The following is a 6,359-nucleotide window of genomic DNA, read 5'->3' as shown; positions in this document are numbered from 1 at the left end:
TGAGTCCTAATCAGTTGTCTTGTGTCTTTAGAAGAGAAAGGAGAGGGAGGTTTAAACAAAGGGACACAGACTCAGACAGAGAGAAGACATCATGTGAAGGCAGAGGCAGTGAGTGAAACAATACACATGCAAGCCGAGGAATGACAAGCATTGCCAGCAATCATCAAAAGCTAGAAGAGATGAAAAAGGACTTTTCCGTAGAGCCTTCAGAGGAAGCACAGCCCTACTGACACCTTGATTTCAACCTTCTGGCCTCCAGGCCTCTAAGTGAAAACACTTCAGTTGTCTTAAGCAAGCAAGTTTGTGGCAATCCGTTATGGCTGCCCTAGGAAACTAATGCAGCAACATCACAATGCTTGGGCTTCTTCTCAAATTGCCACCCTAAGAACAGGAAGAAAAGGTCCATCTTTCTAGTTTGTCCACACCTTGGGTCTTCTGAGTGAGTTAGCAAATAGAATTATGAAGAACTTTCTTGTCATGCTAGGTAGCTTCTGCTTCAGAAAGTAAAGCATAAAGATGCACTAAGTCAAAGTGTGCCTTGGGACATTTTTTTAAACTTTTCTTTTTTACTTTGCATAAACAACATATATACAGAAAAGCAATACATTTCCAAGTACATTTTTTTTTAATTGTTAAATTGTTTTATTAGCCCTACAAATGCAGGGCTTAACAACAATTTCGTACAAACTTTGAATAACTGTATGGTGTTATAAGTGTATAATATATCACTACAGTTAATGTCTTAAACACAAATTTTGTTTGAGTAAAAGTTTTTATGAAACTAAACTTATGTTCTCCACAACACCAACGCTCATTAAAATGCTTTAAATATTAATGGACATTTTCTTCTCTCTCAGAAATGCACAAAACGTTATCAGTATTAACAACAAAACCCCATTGATACAAATATGAAATATTTTACAAACAGAATAACCTACACATTCAAACCACGTTGAACACATGTTTTACTTATATATATATTTTGGAGCTTCCGAATGCTTTCAGTATGCTCATCCCAAGTGTGAAGTAATTGCCCAGTCTGTACCTGGGAGGGACTTTTTTAACATAAGCTGATGATGTGTGGCCCTTTCACATTAATACATGAGGTCACTCAATCAATGTAATCACCAAGGTTTGAAGCGAAGGGGACAGAAAGAAAACAGAAAATTTCTTTCTAGCTACCAAAATGCCATCCTTCCCACTCCATCTACCGCACAGCTTTGAAGGGGTAAGAGAAAGAAGAAATGAATAGTGGAAGAAGGAAGATTTACTCTGAGAGAGCACCGATGAGAGAATGGAGGAAAATGTCTTACTTCAAGTGGCAATTCTTTAATAGAAGTTTCCCCAGTCAGGAGGTGCCACATTTTCATTTACATTTCTATTATCCACCCTTATGAATTGTTAGGATCAGTTCAACAGAAACCACAGACACATGTACAGTAGACAGGATGACACTGAGCCACAGCTTCAAATACTCAGAAAGTACACGCAGATGGAAGGCACAGCTGCGGTTACAAAGTGGATGCCTCAAACTTAGGGATTTATCAAAAAATGGAGAAATATCCTCATAAAAGTTTATAGGGTCCTTGAAAAAAACAAGTAGGCATGTATCATTAGCAAAATTTGCCAATGTTCTGAGAAATTTTGAGTGGCTGAAGCAGAGATATATGAGGTAAACTAATTTTTCAATTACAAAGTCTATAGATCAGAGCCAAGACAGCAAAATTGTTCTCCTAAAAACCTATTGTTTCTGTAGTTTCTCAACCACAGAAGACTGAAGTATAGGCACGAACCATTCACAGTGCACTATTGTTTAGATTTAGTGATAACACCACAGCAAGTCAGTTATAAAGGAATTGGGGTTAATAAAGCTTTGAAGTTGGGTTTTTTTCCCACAAAGTTATTTCTGACAAATTTCACAGGTAAGATAGAATCCTATTCAAACTACTTAAAAACATGAAATTTCATGCAGTTTCCACAAATCAAGACTTTCAAATCACCCAATACAAATATTTTTGCTCTAAATAATGAGTATCTCTGACTTTTGAAAATTAAAAGATATACCAGTGGGGCGGGCCATGGTGGCTCAGCAGGCAGAGTTCTCGCCTGCTATGCCAGAGACCCAGGTTTGATTCCTGGTGTCTGCCCATGCAAAAAAATAATTCAAAAAAAAAAAAAGATCTACAACTTATAAAATACTTTATTTTATTGTCAATGGGTAAGATAAAATAACTTAGGTATTATAAAGTCAAAAAGTTAAGAGGATCATCAATTTTTATGTCCTCTTTCCTGGAAATTCTAAAAGGGTTAAATCTTCTATAGCTCCTGGTTGGTGGAGATGTGTCATTAACCATGTCAGGGATTTGGGACAGCTAGAACTGTGGGAAACCATTTTACTGACAAAATAAAGTTATGATTTCTGTTATCTAATTTTAACAATTTAGTGGCCTTCAAATGAAATCTTAAAGTTCTTTTCTTAAATTAAAATTAAAGAACGTAACTAGCACATTCTTGTTGCATAATTTAGAGATTAAAATGCTAAAATGCATATCTACTTTCTTCCATCATTTACAATTCAAATCTTGGTTGCACTTCATCTACAATCATTTCAGAAATTGCAAGGGAAGAGGCAGCAGCGGGGGAAAGGTGCATTTCTCACATACAGAATGTGACTTTCAAGCTTTCCAACACCTCCATCAAATACAAAATCATGTACGAGACTTCCATCTCTGTTCAGGGCTTGGGCTCTTACCCCAGCTGGACCTCTAATTTTATCACTGATAATAATTTCAGGGATGGATTTTTGAAGGTGCTTCACTGTTGCACTGAGAAAACAAGCTTTACACGTTTCACTAACTCCACAGGAGAAATTCTGGAACACCAGATTAATTAATTAAATTTAATTTTAAAATTAAATTTAAAAACGAGTTTACCTCATATATCTCTTCTTCAGTTGATCTGTAAATAAGCCACTACTGATAATTATATCCATAACATCTGTGGCACGGAAGTCACAGGGTTTGTAACCCTCAATTGCTATCCATCTTTCCGTGAAGTGAACTCCCAGGAAAGGAAATGGTCTATCTGGGACCAGATAAATATTTCCTTTTACAAGATAGCATTTTTCTGGCTTCAAGAGCAGGTGATCTCCCCAGAATGGTCCGATTCAAGGATTAGGATTGCGGTCACTCAACTCTGAGATACGGTCTGAGTCAAGTCCAGCACATGTCAGGACATACCGACATTTAACCTCCTTTCCCATTGTATTGCTAATAACTGTTGGGTACTTCATCCCATCTTTATTTCCTGAAGGGCTTTCTTTAGCCACTTCAAAATCTTTTACTTCAAATTTGGTCAAGACAGAGCCACCTGGGGCGGGCCATGGTGGCTCAGCAGTTAAGAGTGCTTGCCTGCCATGCCCGGGGGCCCGGGTTCGATTCCTGGAGACTGCCCATGTAAAAAAAAAAAAAGACAGAGCCACCTGCATCTTGAAAATCCTGGGCAAATGACAAAGCCACCTGCTGGTAACTCACAATGCCAATATATGGGTAATTGATAGCCATCAGACCCTCCAAAGTCAAAGCCTACAGGGGCAGTTTGAAGTTTTCTGATATGCTTCCTGTTAGGAATAGTTCTCACCTTAAAGGGATCTGGCCCAAGAAGCCCTCCAGAGTTGCCCTGATAAACTTTTTTTCTCTAGCGAGCCCTACAATATGGCTCCTTCTTTTTCATTTCCTCCTGCTGGATGAGCCTCAGGTATGGGTCGCCATTTTGCAGGCCTTGCTTATATAGGGTCTGATGCCTAGGAAATTCTTCTTGTTTACCAGCTACTATAAGCGGGCGCTGGCACTGCAGTCACAGGTGGTGTAACCTCAGCAGCATCGTCACCATCCCCTCTGCTCCTTTGGCCACAACAGCCACCCAAGCACTTTTTTTTTTTTTTTTTTTCTTTTTTGCATGGGCAGGCACCAGGAATCAAACCAGGTCTCCAGCATGGCAGGCGAGAACTCTGCCTGCTGAGCTATGGTGGCCTGCCCCCAAGTACATTTTAACGAGTAGTTATAGAACAATTTTAAAGTTCCAGATATTTCATGTTTTCTTCTAGTTGCTCCAAGACACTGGAGCCCAAAACAGATATCAATATATTGATTCAGACACATTTATTTGTTAAATCCTATCTTTTCTATTTTACTCGTCCCTCTGTTTTTTTCTTCTTTATTTTTTGTGAAAAATAACATATATACAAAAAAGCAATCGATTTCAAAGTACATTGCAACAATTAGTTGTAGAACAGATTTCAGAGTTTGCTATGGGTTACAATTCCACAATATTAGGTTTTGACTTCTAGCTTCTCTGAGGTACTGGAGACTAAAAGAAATATCAATATAATGATTCAGCACTCATACTCATTTGCTAAAGCCAAACTTCCCTATATAACTCCACCAATGCCTTTGATCTTTCTCCCACTCTTAGGGGTATTTGGGCTATGCCCATCCTCACTTTTTCTTGTCAGAAAGCGCTGTCGATAATATGGGATAAGGGGATGGAACCAGTTGATGTTCTGGAGAGGTAGGGCCCTCTACATTTCAGGACTTATCTGATTGCCTTGGGACATTTTTATCAATAGAAATTTAAGTTTACTGTTGGTAATCAGTTGTGTTTTGTCAGTCCTTGGTTTCTGATGATGCAGATGTTTTTGTTTTTGATGCAAAGGTTTAAAATTTTCTGGTATTGGAAAGACAACTTTTGGAGTATGTGGGCTATACCAATGATTTGTCCCTTCTGTAGGAACTTCTTTCTTGACCTCTAGGGGTCATGTCCATCAGTCAGGGAAGAATTGGATAATTTGAATAAGATGGAGAAAAGGACAGTATCAACTTTTGATCGTAAGACAACAATCAGTAATTTTGGAACCTCTTTTCAGCTAGTGAAGGATTGATTAAGATATTTTTATCAGTTGATATTTAAATAACAGCAGTAGAAATATATTGCAATGAATAATTTTGTAGTTTTCAAATAGCTTTATCATAAATTTATCTCACTGGTCAAATAAACATCCACTATATAGTCAAGAAAAATACAAAGGAAAGTGAATCAGTGGAGAGGAATAAAAAAATAGTCAAAAAGTTAAATTCATGTGTAAAAACCTCAAGAACTGATACATTTGTGCTGCATTTATTTTACTTTAATTTTTACCCCTGAAAAACATTATGTACATTGTGTTAAGCCAAATATATTTTTACATACAGTAGAGGAAAGTACTTTGTTTAGTATTTCTTTTCCCTCCTTCTATATTTTCCCCTTCAACCACACTCTATGATAGCCAGAGTGTCATTCAAAAATATAAATCACTTCCCGGTGCCTGCCCATGAAAAAATATATATATAAATCAGATTGTCAGTCCCCTGTTTAAAACTTTTCAGTGGCTTTCCTTTTACCTGAAGCAAAATCCAAATTCCATTTGCCTTAATGGTCTAGAACTTGACTCTTCTCCAATTCCTTTTCATTCCACATATTCGTCACCATCATTCTTCAGTCACATAAAACTTTCAGTCATATTTAATTCTACCGTATTTAAGTTCTGTGCCCATGCTGAGCCCTCTGCATGGAAAGCCCTCAATCCATCTCATCTCAACATCACCTCTTGAATAAGGCCTTCTTTGACCACCTCAACCTAAATCAGTTTCCTACTGTCAGATTTTCAGGCATAGCAATATGTGCTTCATGGCACCATGCCCCATTTGCTGGATTGTTTGGTTAGTATTTGTCTCAGAAAACTGCAAGTTCCATACAAATAGTGACTGTCTCACTCACTGTCTTAACCAAAGCATCTAGTAGTGCACTGGCCCTTAGTGAATGCTCAATAATATTTTTAGAAAGAATAGACGAAAGCTCCCTGTTGTATCAAAGAGGTTCCTTCTGTGAAGTGTAGAGCAATTGTAACATAAACCGACTCTACCAATTTAACCACAAGGGAAGTTCAGACTTTTATATGTCTGATTTTCTTAAAATAAGAACCATCTCTAAAGTAACTAATGGATAGATAAGCACTAGAAATACTTATACACCTGAGTTTGAGAAAATGAAATGTGGCTGATGGGGTCTTTGTGGAAAAAATGGATACAAAAGCAGGTAAATTAGCATAATCTAGAAATAGGATATACATTTAAACTATCTAACGCTTAGATACTGTAAGCTCCTTCCAGACAAATGTTCAATGTTGGATTGCCCTTTTATAGCGTGGGCTCTTGGGAGAGCATATGGCCATTCAATTACAGAAACAAGTCATTGAAAGTGTTTTACTCTAAGACAAGATACCACTCAAGTGATAACTTTGTATCGAGGAGAAGTCATTTAGG

General features: G+C 37.5%; 1 pseudogene; it reads right to left on the bottom strand.

Moving 5' to 3' along the window:
- Window positions 1–2,568: 2,568 nt before the first annotated feature.
- Window positions 2,569–3,692, bottom strand: LOC143669926 (L-2-hydroxyglutarate dehydrogenase, mitochondrial-like; annotated as a pseudogene).
- Between the last annotated feature and the right edge of the window lie 2,667 nt (window positions 3,693–6,359).

This window comes from Tamandua tetradactyla, chromosome 26 (assembly GCF_023851605.1).
Source record: "Tamandua tetradactyla isolate mTamTet1 chromosome 26, mTamTet1.pri, whole genome shotgun sequence".
In the NCBI taxonomy this organism is placed as follows: domain Eukaryota; kingdom Metazoa; phylum Chordata; class Mammalia; order Pilosa; family Myrmecophagidae; genus Tamandua; species Tamandua tetradactyla.
This window is presented reverse-complemented; position numbering and strand designations above follow the sequence as displayed.